Source organism: Corvus brachyrhynchos, unplaced genomic scaffold (genome assembly GCF_000691975.1).
Source record: "Corvus brachyrhynchos isolate BGI_N302 unplaced genomic scaffold, ASM69197v1 scaffold22, whole genome shotgun sequence".
Taxonomy (NCBI): Eukaryota; Metazoa; Chordata; class Aves; order Passeriformes; family Corvidae; genus Corvus; species Corvus brachyrhynchos.
The window spans coordinates 4,736,427-4,750,589 of NW_008238355.1; positions in this window are offsets into that span (position 1 = coordinate 4,736,427).

Here is a 14,163-nt window from a genome sequence, read left to right on the forward strand (position 1 = left end):
CAGGGGGCCGGCGGGCGCGGCCCCGCCGTGCCTCTGGCTCTGCGGAAGCTTCTCCTTCCTCCCTCCCTGCTTTCCCCTTCCTTCCCCCCCTTGCCTCCCCCACACCGACCCTTCGTCCGCCTGCAGCTGAATTTTCCGAAGGCTGCGCAAGAAACGCCTAAGGGTTGGTTCCTCCCGTCGCCTCTCCTCTGTAGCCAAGTTTAGTTCCCTTCAAGTGATTCATCAGTCTCCAGCTTTAGCAGTCCAGAGTTACCCATTTATGATAACCAGCCAGTGTAAGGAAAAGGTGTCATGAAGCTTCTTTACCTCTCAAAAGAGCTAAATTTCTAAACAACGCAGAGACATTTGTGTCACGTTTACTAGAGGTGTATTGGGGATCTTTAACGTTTACACTACTCCTTGGGAGAATTGAGTTCTGTTTTAAGATTTAGTGAGTTAAAACATTCGTTGGTCTTGTAAGATGCACATTGAGAAAAACCTGCACTTTGAAAAAGAAACAGGAAAAAAAATCAACAACGTTTTTGTACACTAACGTGCCTGCTTTTGTTGATAACTTCTTACTGTAAAAGCTTTCAGAAGTCTATAGTGAAAATGTTTGGTAAATTCACTGCAGTTTAAAAATCGATGATTAGTTCCTTTACTAAAATAACTGAGATGTTGCTAGGATATGGCAGTTAAAAAGGAAGTCCAAATGTAGTACACATTCCTTTTTGTAAACAGGTTCTGTGTTTTTAATGCAAGGCAGGATTTCTTTTTGTTTTGCACAGGTGAAGGGTATAATTCTATTTTGTACAACTACATGGTTTACCTTGTAAAGAGTTCCATTTTACCTGTTACAATTCATCAATCTGGTAAGCTTGAATATTAAAAGTTTTATTTGAAAAATATATATATTGTAAACAGCCTTACACTGTGGTAGTCACTAATTTTAAAAAAAAAAAAAAAAAAAAAAAAAAAAAAGATAAACCCTCCTGGAAGACATCTGCCAAATGTGTCTTCAAAACAGTATTTATACTCCTATTTTAAAGCAGAGATTTGTTTGTTTGTTTGTTTTGTTTGCTTAAAGAAAGGCCAGTCTAATTTCTGAAAAGGGGGAGGGGATCGTAATGGGATCGTAAGCTGTTAACTCTTCATGAACTTCGAGGTATTAAAAAGGGTTTCTGCACAGAGAAAAAGTGCTAAATCCTCCTTTTGGATTCTGCTGTGGAATGCCAGTACCAGATAGTGTAAAAAAGTGCTAATTAAAGAGAAGCAGATTTTATTACACCATTTGAGAACAGACAAAGGCTTGATTTCACGTTGCAGGAAGAACCAAAAAGCAACTCTCCTGGTTGCATTTGGCTCAATACCCCCTCCTCCAGTTAAGGCATATTGAAACGAAGTATTACAAAATAACCTTTTTGTTAATCCTGTGTTTGGAGCCTGCTGCATAATGCCAGTGAATCAGCTACCCAGGGGCTGGGGGGTGGGGGGAAGGTGGAAGAGGAGGGGAGACAGAGTGGAGGGATAGTTAAGAGTATGCAAAGTTACAGTCTGTTTCTGTGGTTCATGGAAAATTATTTTGAACTTTTTAGCTGCAGAGAGGCTGACGTAATTTGCAGCCTTAGAACTGGAGAGAGAGATTTGACTCTAAAATATTCAAATATCTCTGCACTGTTGTTTTCTAAAATGTTTTGACTTGCACACTTTGTGTAATTTAAAATGCAGAATGCCTGAGAAGTCTTAAAGTTGCAAAATGATGTCTGTGAAGCTCACAATTAAAGCTCTAATCTAGAGAAGAGCGAAAAGCAGCAGTTGCCAATTTGTCAAGTAGTTCTAAATAGCAGAAATTTAAAATAGAGCTCCTTTTGGCCGGCAGATTTCCTGGTGTGGAATGCCAGTCTAAAACATATGCCCTAGCTAAGTCCCATTTTAGTGCTGAAGATTGGTTTTATGCTGCCTCTCTGCAGATGCACCTTCTTAACCCCTTATGGGAAAGTGAGAAGTCTGTAATCTTTGCCTGTAACATTGATTTAGGCACAAGACCAATCCCATAACTTACTGTATTGCTTACACAAACGAGATTTTGCAAAATGAGTAACTAAAGCAGGGAGGCTAAATCATTATGTAGGTCTCCAATTGAATGAGTTTATGAGACAGCATAGTACCTGATACTGAATTAAACGGGAACTGCTAGACTGCAGGGTGACTTTGAAAAACAGATGAACCAGCTAGGTGCCTAAATACAGATGCAGATGTGTAATAATAGTTGTTGGGTTTTAAAAAATTTGGCTATATACATTGTAGTTCATGGAAGTTGTATCCTAGTTTTACTTAGGGAATTGATTTTTGTCATAAAAAGGCAGCATTTTACTTAAGATAATTATTTTAGGAATTATGAACTAGACAATTCTGAAATTCCAGATGTTCCAAAGATCAGTGCTCAGGGAAATAAATGGAAAGTCAAGAAAGCTACCTATTATACTCAATTGTTTAAATGTAAACAATTTTAGACTATGGATTTTTAAGATTGTTAAAGTCATAACTTTTTTTTGTATGTATGTGTGTGTACATGCCTGTGTAAGTGTGTTTGTGTTTTATTTAAGTCTTTTCAGGATGCCATTGAATTAGAATATTTATTTGTGGCTGTTTTAGTTCCCAAATTCTACTTTTCTTCATTTGGGCTTTTATCCCCTGGAATAGTTTAATTTAGTGGTGGACAGATTGCCAGAATAATGTCCAAGTCAGACTCCCACAGAAGCCAGTAGGCGTCGTTTCATTGACTTCAGTGGATCTGGGCACAAATGATATGTAACACCTACTCTAAATAATCTTCAAAGTAATCTTGATCTTCTGGCATGACAGGATGCAGCAGTAGCATATTATTTCTCAGTTATTAGTGTTTTGTATGGACAGCAGTATTAAGGGAGGTCACCTATGGTATTATACATATGTTTTTAAATGCAGGGAAAAGAATTGGCAGGCAGATTGACCAAACAAGCCATGTTTTCTTAAAGATGGTACATCAGTGTTTCAGGTATCTGGTGACTAACTTTTCTGATAAAACACAAAACACCACACAAATTTATTTCTCAGTGAGAAGAAACTTACAAACACAGGATACAAGATGAAGCTTCACAGGCATGATTGCAGTATTGTGAAGCTGTTTTTAGTAAACCTGAATCATCATTCTATCTTCTGAGCAATAATGTTAGGGTGTATAAACTATACTGTGCCGAAATTGAAAATAGGCTGGTGTGGGAAGCATTGGAGCTTTGGTTAATTACCTGAGAGGACTCATGCTGTCCCTTTATTTCCCATTCTCCATCACAGGATTGTCAAGGTGAATGCAGACCTGATCAGTTCATGTCACTGAAGGGTGATAACTGCAAGGCTTCTGCCTTAAGTAGCAAAACCAGGGAGAATGGAAGAGGAACATGTATGTGCTATCAAATCTCCATTTTGCCTACCTGAAGTAATGACAAGACTTCTTTTTGCCCTATGGCTTGTTTTAATTTGTGAGCTTTACTCGCATCTGTTCAAAGGAAGGGAAGAATAGGTGCAATACTACTGTTTTGGTCACAGTGGAGTACTGATTTAGTAGCAGACTGCTCTCAGCTTTCATGTCCCTTCTGCAGGTAATAGTGGCTAGTCAAGGGATGAAGCAGTGGAAAATCAAGTCTGCTGTCTTTGATGAGACAGCGTTTGCCTTCATGTGGAAAAAATGTATTCCCACCAGCCTATTAGCAATTCACATGAATTATTTTCACACTCCAACATCCTTGCTTAAATCTTACTTATACTTTGCATTGTAATTGACAGACAGAATATACATGGATCTAAAAACAGGAAAAATTATGTTAGAGGGAAATTGTATTAAGGTAGTACAGATTTTACTCAAAGTTTGATTTCACTGTAGGACTTCTTTGGTTCACCAAAAAGCGCTATGGCGGCTGGTATAACTTAGATATATTTCAGACATACTGTTTAATAATCAGAAAAGGTTTCTGAATGTTCACATGAGAACGGCAATCTGTTTCTGCTTTTGGATATAGTACATATGAAAACCTTTTCTTCATTTTGCCATTTAATCCAAGATTGATCCTCAAGAAAATGTCAGTAATTGATCTTGTAACTTTAGGATCAATAAAATAAGTTTTAAAGCACAGCATATCCTATAAGAAAAGCCTAATGCTCTTCATTTCATATTCTTTATTGTCTTAGGTGAATGTCTAATAGTACAACTGAAACTAGTATTTAATTACCCCTTTCATTACAAAAACTTGGTTTTCAGAGACTTACAAGTGCTACAAGTGGAACCATGATATATAATTCCAGGTTTTACTGTGAAGTTTCCGTAAGTCAGGTATTTCTCAGTTACAAGATGCTCAAATATTTTAGATAAATTCTGCTGGCAAATATCTGTTCATTTCATTTGATGGCACTCTATATGTGTGTTAGAGTTACCTCTTCTTAATACAGGCTCATATTTCCAATTAAAATGCATAAGGGTAAGATTCGAATTCCTCATAATCACTGTCCAGTTTTTAAATTTCTTAATTATCTCTCTGTAATTAATGGCATGGGACTAGGGCTCGGTATATGTTCCAGAATGAGCAAAAGATCATCTAGTAACAGTTTAGCAGATAACGGATGGACTTCAAGAAATCCACAGGCTGATGGAGTGCTGGGGGGCAACACTTCAATTACCTGTTGCAACAATTCAGCATACAGTGTTTCCTGCCACAAAGGAGGCCCAAACAAAATAACTAGCAGAAATCTGAGCTTTTAAGTTGGGTGCATTATATGTTCTTATTCTTATCAGTTCTGAAATTCTTTCCTTGTGTAGCTTTTGAAAAGTGAAATCCTTAAACTGGTCTTCTAAAAATATGATTCAGGTAGCTTCCTCACTTTCCACTGACCAGGTGTGCCATGTACTTTCTAGCCAATGTTCAGGTGCAGGGTGAAGTTTAGTTGAAGTTTATGGCTGTGTCCCTGATGTCATCCTAGATAGTCTGTAATTGAAGATCAAGTCATCTAAGAAGCCATAAGACTTTCTTAGGTGTATTTCCTTTACAGAGGAAAGTCCTGCTGTCCTCTTTCATTCCTTCTTCAGACCCAGAAGCCTTAAACTTCAGTGAATTTACCTTGAGGTAGGAGTGGAGATGACATTACATTTTGCCGCTACTTTGGTCGTGGAATTTTAGATATCTGGAAGACCTCCATAAGCTTTGTGGAGGGAAACACTTCTAGTGAAAAACACATACTGACACCAGATCACAGAAAAGTCAAGTGTAGATGCATTCCCACAGCAATACAACACAGCAGAAGTTCCCAGGGTTTCACTTATGGATTACTTCTGGCATGGGTCTTTCTGATGGGAAAGTTCATTTCATGGTCTTTGCAAATGAATCATTTGTTTCACTTCAGCAGGTAGGATTTAAACACGTACTAAATACCTCAAGCATCCTTACCAGTTTGTCTCCTCTGTGGCCATTGTTAGCAGAGGATAAAGTGAAGTGTGGGAGGAGAGAAAGCTTATCATGATCCTCTTAATGGGTTCAGAGGACTAAAAGTTCCAAAGCATTCATTGGTTTTATATTAAGATTTGAGAATGGAAGAATACCTATAATATCTAGAAGGATTATTTTCCAGGGTTTATATTTTTGGAAACCTAATACTTAGGTTTAGAGAAGATTCTTTCAGAATTTGCTTTTTCTCCCAGGTTCTACATTTTAAATGAAAGCTCATCTCACAAAAATACTCAGTGAAATCTCCAGGCATTTAAATTATTAAATTTAGGGAGATTAAGTAGAGCTGTCCTACAAATTACTGAGTGCCATCAATTCCTGTAGAGGTCATATAACGAATTTGACACATGGTGTGGGTGAGGCCTTATTTGCCAACGTTCACATTCTGGCATTTCCTCACAGATGAATGATGCAACAGCACAAAGTTGTGCTACAGAAAAGAAAGTTCCAGACAATCAGACAGTCATGGATTTTGGATGAGGTATGTGCAGTCTCAAGGTCTATGCAGCTGCCATCCATTCATGATAAAAATGTATGCCCTCACAAGAGATTGTCAGTTGTGGATCTGCATAGAGGCTGATCTTGCTACGTCTATGTCCAATGGCTCCTAGAAACATGGAAGAGTCCTACCAAAAGAAGCTCATACTTTCACTGGAAAGAGCCACTGAGAAATTTCTATTTCCTTGCATTTTGGAATATTTACCATTTCCTGAATGACACAGAAGCTACCAGTGTATGCAGATCATCTAAATTAGACTCCTGGGAAAATAGGAAATGGAAATGTAAGTGCTGGAAACTGCTTAATCTGCCCAAAATCTTTTGATGTGTAATCAAAAGTTACGTTAATTCCAGTAGCATATTCCAGTAGCATATCCTGACCTGGGCACTCAAAATCACCAGTGTTAAAAAAACTACTACGACCAAAATAAGATTGGAAGATTGAAAAAAATCATGTACTGCTGCTTTCTGATTCATCTTTTGCTCTAAATCAAAAAGAAAGAAATTCTGATACAGCTCTTTGTGAAACTGTTGCTAAGAAATATGGTTTGTTATCCTGAAGGGAACATAAGGGTGCTTCTCTTAACAAACTGGGAGAAGATAGCTGCACAGAAATGCATTCGACTAGCATAGAGACTTCCTTTCCAGTGAAGTCCTTGGAGAGCTACCAGAAATATATTGAAAGGCACCGTTATCATCCAGGTTTACCTGGACCATTGTTTAGTTCATTGATCTTCATGTTCCCCTAAGCAATGGACCTTGTCTTGTCAGTGGGAACAAGCAGCTGTCTCTTGTGACAGCATCAATCCAGGACCTGCATATATGCAGGGAGCTTCCAAGCCCCTGAGAGTCAGTGTGCTGTGGCACCATTCTGTGCTTGTGTGAGAGCAGGTAAGGTGGCATGTGCTGCAGCCCAGGTGAAACGCTGCTCTGTGTCACAACAATGAGGAAGGCAGATTGCTGTCACAATGCCCAGGCTCCAGACTTGTTACTCAGTGGCCCTGGGGTGCAGCAGGACCTTGGCTGCATATGGGGAACTGCTTCTGGGTCACTTCTGCTAAAGCAAGTTGTTCAAGTCAAGTGGAATGGGGAGAGTAATAAATGTCTTTATTGCTGCCCCCTCCCTCCCCCTCCAACAAAACGGAAGTGATCAAACCACAGACCTTCACAACAGAAGTATTAGGTTGTGTCTTGTGTTCAGTATTTTTCCTCTGCTCCCTCTAGCAGCTTCTCCAAAGGAACAGCTCATGAATGCGAAGTGCACACTGCTTTCTCTGTGCTTAGGGGGAGAGCCTGTTAATGGTGTTCTGAATTACTCAATCAGCTGGTGGGGCAATAAATAGAAATGAGCAACAAAGGATGTTTGGCACATTACAAGAACTATAAGCTGCTCTGGGCTGTTCTTCACTGAAGGGCTGCAGCAATTCTTATCTGCTTAAGGTCTGCAAGATCCAGAGGTCCTAGAATGAGGATCCCTGTTGGAAATTTTCCTGGACAAATTTATCTCAAAAGTCAAAAAGCAACTGTTCCCGTGTTTCAGTAAATGCCTCTTGGCATCCAAGCATGAAAAGGAAAAAAGCATAAACAGGGCAGAACTGTTGATTCATTCATAGTTCATTAATTTTTCATCAAGGGCAGCAAAAAGACAAACATTAGTGTCAACATCTCAGATTCAGAGAATTGCTTCATTGTAAGAGGTTTTGAAGCTGACTGATAAGGAAGCAGCAGAAAGTACACCAAAAGAAAATTGATATTTCACAATGCTACTGTCAGACCATTCATAATGTTAGCAAAGGCTAACAAGAACATGAATTTCAGCTTACCTTATACATTCAGTTGGAAGTGCTGCAAGTCTCCAGATGATATTCAAAAACTTCTCTACATTACTAGACTAGACTTGCAGTCCAGTAGCTTCTGTGTTCATTGCTACATGTTGGGAGTTTTCAGTTCTGTGTGTGTGTGTGTGTGTGTGTGTGTGTGTGTGTGTGTGTGTGTGTGTGTGTGTGTGTGTGTGAAACTGTATACACTCATTCCAGGTATAAAATTAATCTCTGAAGCCAAACCTGACTCTTCTGCCGTCACACTCCATGGGGGGCCCCAGTGGAACCTGCAGGTCTGTGGACAGGAAGACAGCACCGCAGTTTTTCTCAAGAGAAAAAAGGCAAGCTGGGTACTCTTCAGATCTTCAGCTTCTCACTTTACACTGCAGGCCCCTGAGAGCCTCAGCACCTCTGTGCACCCAGAGGTGTGCGCATCAGGTCAGGTGCCAAAAGAAATGCCTTTCTTCACTAGAGGAGGAATAACTGTCACAAGAACACACAGAAAGGGGACTAAAGCACTGCTGCCCCTAACTTACAGAGTTGTGTAGTTTGAGATAGAGAGGGCCGTGGTGCTGTCCTGTGATCCCCAGCCCCTACAGCTTATCACCTGGTGCACACTGACACATGGGGAAGCAGGGGGAGCAGAATGACAATTGCATTTAACCAATTAAATACTGGTGGACCAGCCAAGGGGCAGATACAGAGTTAAAACACACAGAGGCAACCTAATCCTCATCCTACCCTCTTATGGGCACATACCCGGTATTGGGTAGGGATTTTGTGAGAGGAAGATGTAGTTGCATCAAGTGGAAAGAACACCCGTGTCTACAGTGGAAATACCAGGGTATTTCCCTCCCCAAAATGGTCACCTTGTTACCGCAATATGGAAACCCAAAAGAAATTCCCAGGAAAGGTAATTCAAATGGAGAAATCCAGCTAAAACCCACGTAAACAGAGTAGAAAATGATCTCTTAAAATTTCACACCTCTTCTTCCTTTTGGAACAGTACCATCATTTTGTTCTTTATGTTTTCAGCTCCAGCTCTCAGGAAAGATAGAAGCTGGTAGGAGGCAGACACTGATAAAGGCTGTACTGGCAAAGTGTCAGGTAAAGGGAAACCATTTTTACATTTCTGCTCTGACAAGAGAGGACAATATATTCTAGCCTGAAAGCTTAGATGGCAGAAGCAGCAGTGATTAATTGCTCTAATTAGGGCTCCAAATAGGAAAGAGCGAGTTTCCTGAGCTATTGCGTGCTAAATTTCCTCGCTTCTATGAATAACTGTATTGCTCAGAGGAGATGGGCATCAGAGTGCATCATCAGAACAAACATTTTCCCACTTCAACTTAGAAATACCACTACAAGCTCAACACAAATACCTAATGCAAAGAGACAACAGTCCTTTTTGGCACCTGGGAGGCAGCATAACAGCCCAGTTCATCTTCTTCGCTAAAGAGATCGTAAGTCAGAGAATCACAGTATCATGGAATGGCCTGAGTTGGAAGGTACCTTAAAGACCAACTAGTTCCAACACCCCTGCCATGGACAGGGACACCTTTCACTATACCCAGTTGCTCAGAACTCCATCCAACCTGGCCTTGAACACTTCGAGGGATGGAGCAGCCACAACTTCTCTGTTTCAGTGCCTCACCACCCTCATAGTAAAGTATTTTTTCCTTATATCTAATCTAAACCTACCCTCTTTCAGTTTGAAGTCATTCCTCCTTGCCCTGTCACTACATGCTCTTGGAAATATCCCTCCCTTTCTTTCTTGTAGGCTCCCTTCAGTTACTGAAAGGCCACAATTAAGTCACTTTGAATCTGCCTCTTCTCCAGGCTGAAAAATCCCAATTCTCTTAGCCTTTCCTCATAGGAGAGATGCTTCATTACTCTGATCATCTTGGTGGCCTCCTCTGGACTTGCTCCAACAGGTCCATGTCCTTCCTGTGCTGGGAACCCCAGAGTTGGATGCAGTGCTCAGGTATTCAAATGCTTGTGTGAGCAACCGCACTGAAAATGGGTGAGCTGCTGGCCTGCCACACCACCACTTGCTGGCTTCAGTGAACTATGAATTTCTGCTGGCCACCAAAACATTAACAGGAGATTTTTCTGTAACAGCGCTGGTATCTTAATCCTTTTGTGTTCTTCACTGATGTTTATACCCTTCCACCTGCACCTGCCTTTCAGCCACCAGTGGATAAATGTCAGGTCCTGATTCTGACCTCTCTGATGTGAACAAATGGAAATAAAATCACTACAGTCAATAGAATTACACAGAAAACTACCTCATATCACCAGAAGGAGAGAAGATCACATAAAGTGCTGACTGTCAGCTTTGCAAAATGCATTATGGGAAATTCTGAGTACATTTCTTCAAAAAAAAAGCTGGAAAGTGTTTAGCAAAAAAACCCCCACAACATTATTGTTGGAATATATCCTACACAGCCCGGGAGTCAGCCAACTTTAGCAACACTCTTCTGTCATATGCAGGAAAAAGCTTTTGCTTCAGCTGAGTCCAGCTGCTTCTTATTGACAATCAGATGTACTGGCACAGAGAGCATCTAATCTGGATTGTGGCCATCTACAAGTAGCTAGAAGCACACAAATAATAATGGCTCATCATTGCACACTGATTTATATGAGGAGGACAGCGAGATGCATATGCCCATTATTTTTCTTTCAGTCTTTGTGTGAACTCCTCACTCGCCTGACTAATAAAATGCACTGATAGAGGCCACCAGGAAAGGAGGAGCTTAGCATAGATGCATGCCAGCAGCACCTCATATTCAGTAAGTACAAGGCTCCTTTCACTGCCTGTGCCTGTCAGAGGAGTTTCTACAGTGCTACACCACCAGAGAGCCCGCCATCAGGGCTGCAGAGGAGTGCAGGCTGGTCTGAGAAATGTTCCTGCTGGTGAAGCAAAGCAGAGCAGAAATACGCAAAGCAAGCCTCACTGCTGATTGTACCCTCTCATTTGTATGCTTGACACTCTTCCAGTAATGAATCATCAGCCCAAGTTCTGCTCAGCTCACCATGGCTAGAAATGCTGCAATAGCACCAAACTGGGTGGTGGGACACAGATTCATCTCCAAATGACTGAGCAGAGGAGATGGTGGATGCCTATGAAGCTGGCAAAATCATACCCTGCTGATGTTGAAAGTGTCATAATATACAGGTATCCATAGCAGAGTTGAATAGAGGAGAGATGCACCATGACAAGGTGTCTGCAGTGCATCAGTGGTGAAGTAGATGTTATTCCCCTTTAGTCAGAGTACTCTAGAGAAGAGAAAAATGACACGGCTGTGTCCATGCTTCCTTTAGTGAGGAAAACTTTTCATGTCAAGACAGGGGAAAGCAATGTATGCAATGTATGGGGAAAGGGAGTATTCCATCCCTTTCCAATCATCCAAACAATCTAGGGAAAAACTACAATGTTTTAGACAAAATGCTTCATACATTCCCAACCAGAAAGGCACACTGTTCCAAGTATCTGCAGCTCTTACCTTAACATGGTGCCTAGAAATTACACCCTGGTGAGAAACAGAAGGGAACTACCAGTCCCATGGACACCTGGGACCACCTTTGAACTTCTTCCTAGAGATCCCATCTCTGGAAAAAGATGCACCTGTGCCTCCCAAGAACAAAGCTTACACTAGGAGAAAACAGAGAAACAAAGTAGCTTTTTTCAAGATTTTTTGATGAGAGGGTGAGGGAGTTTTTTGTTAACAGCTCAGTTTTGGCTACAGAGGTTTATGTGTCAACCTAGCCAAGTGGAACAAAGCAGAGAGCTGGAAGAACTAGAGGGACACACCAGGTCTCAAGTACTGCCTTTAGCTAAAGTTGAACTCATGCAAAATTCACCCTGTCTTGGTACGTTTCAGGGGAATAGCATCAGGTGAAAAAATCCCAAATGCAGAGGAAATTAAAGATGCACTGATGCCCTATATAATAAAGGGGAGACACGTCTAAGCACAATTTCAAAATTAAAAAATCTGAAATCAATCTTCCAAGGTGACATTTTGACATGGAGCCATTTGTCTCCAGTGTCAATGGCCTCTCAGTTCCTAGAGGATCTTAGTACCTTCTTGTTTTAGAGGACTACATTAGGCCTTTGAAAGCTTTGTAATCAAGGAAATTTGGGATCCATTATGAAGCCAGTCCTGAGAGAACATAGATAGTATGGTTTCCTGTTTTGTCATGATCCACTTACAGTAGAGCAGTAAGAGGAACAACAGCAGGATCACATATGTCATCTTCAGAAACAAGGAAGTATTAGATTTGGATAAATGGATGATTAAATGGTGATTGAAAACGAGGAAAGGAACTTGAAAAGGTGGATTTTTGTGAGACCAGGGGGAATGCGGAGGTCACAACATCTTTATTCTATAAAATATACAGACTGGCCATGCTTCTCAATTAATGACCAGAGAAGTTATTTCCTTCCTCATGGATCGACCATGGGGCTCTTTAGACTATGTCTGCTCCTCTTCCACTCTCTCAGTTCCAGAAATTTCTGCCTTTGACATTTTTGCTGCCTGGCAGTTCCGTGGAAGGAGGTGGCAGGTCTCCATACCATTACAACCAGGACAGATAGTGCCCACGGGCCAATAGCCTTGCACAAACACATTAGCTCCAGGAATTAAGACACTTCCTTTTCCTGCTATATTGTTGCTAGGGAGCTCCTGAGGTTCCCCTGGATACCATGCAAGGGATAATAAAATGCTGTCATCTGTCTGAACTGAACAGTAACTGCTACCAACAGTTTCTCTTGTGTTCTCTCCTTTTTTTGTTTGCTTTACCCCTCATTTGTCCCCAAAACCAAGGTATTGCCTAGGATTGGTTTGGCACAGCCAAGAGAGCAATAAAACCACGTGCATTCAGCCTTGCTTATTGTGCAGACACTGAAGCAACACTGAAGCTGCTGTGCATGTCAGCAGCTTAGTCCAAACCTGCTGGGAGAGGCAGGGATGTGTTCAAGGCTGTGACCTCAGGCTTACGTCCAGCCCTGGTCCTCATTACACAAGACAGCAGCATTTCCAGGGTGCATCCACAGCACATCCTTGCCTCTTAGTCACCCTCCTTGCTTGCCTGAGGTATCTGCTGATGTGCACCTCAAAATCCATGCAGCAAATTAGCTTGTGAGTTGAAGCCAAAGAAATAAATGCCTTCTTGTGAACCGCTGCGACCCATGTGTTGCCTGTGAGGATGCAGGCTGGGGAACAGCAGGCCTGAAGCAGAAGAAGAAATGTCAGATTGGCTGGAATTTGGAAGTAAAGCCAGAAAGGGAAAAGTGCGCCAAGTACAGCTGTGATTCCTCTGCCAGCAAAATTTGAAGAAGATGGTTTCATCTGTTGGATTTCCAAATGAGCCAAGATTCAAACATGAAGCATCACTGAAGTCTTGCTCATGTACCTTTCAGCCTCCTGAAAATTTCATTGTTTTTCTATACCCCCAGTATTTCATGTTCAAATCACAGCACAGATCCTATCTGCAGAATCTGCACAATGGAAAAAGCTGCATGACCAGAACAGTAGGTACAGACAGTCACTGTATCAGATCTAGCTGAGACCAGGTACCAACAGTGATTCATCATGTCAGCTTAAGCAATAATAAAAAAAATCTGCCCAAGGCTCTCAATGGCCTAACACATCTCAAGTATACTATAATCTCAGCAATATTAAAATAATTGTACCAGCCAGCTCCAAAACCTCCTCAATATTCATCCATTGTTACTGGGGCCACCTACAGCCCTTTCATGAAGGCAAATAAGAACATCTCCAGCCTTTCAGTGAGAGGAATACTGCCTATTCTCAGCAGGTATTGCTACTGGCATCCCTCGTGAAAACTAATATCCTGGCTCCCTTCCAGGAAAAATGGGCCTTGGAGTCCCCAGGATCAGCCGGAGGATAGTGGGGGGACCAAGGTGGTGTGTCTTCTCACTGGGCATATTTTTCAAAATCAAGGCAGAGATGCTGAGTGACTGATACTTGAGCATGTTTTCCTCTGCTTTTCATATGCTTTTCCTTCACCTGTGAGAGGAGTCCCTGTGGTTCTCCTTTTGCAGCAACTTGTCCTGCAGAGGAATGACATCAATCCCCACCTTGGGACTGCACAGAGCCCTTGGAGCAGAAGTGGGATGCAGCAGAAAGTCGTGTGCCCAGCTTCTGTCTAGTTATTAACTACTGGCCATAACACCGCTAAGCTCCCGCTGGTGCTCCAGGGGTGCAGGCTGGCTCGTCTGGTGCAGAAGGAAGGGAGTACAAGGTCAGAGATCCTAGCCGGTCCTGAGCTGATGGTGTCTCTCAGCAATAAAAAGCAGCTGCTACAGCAAGATT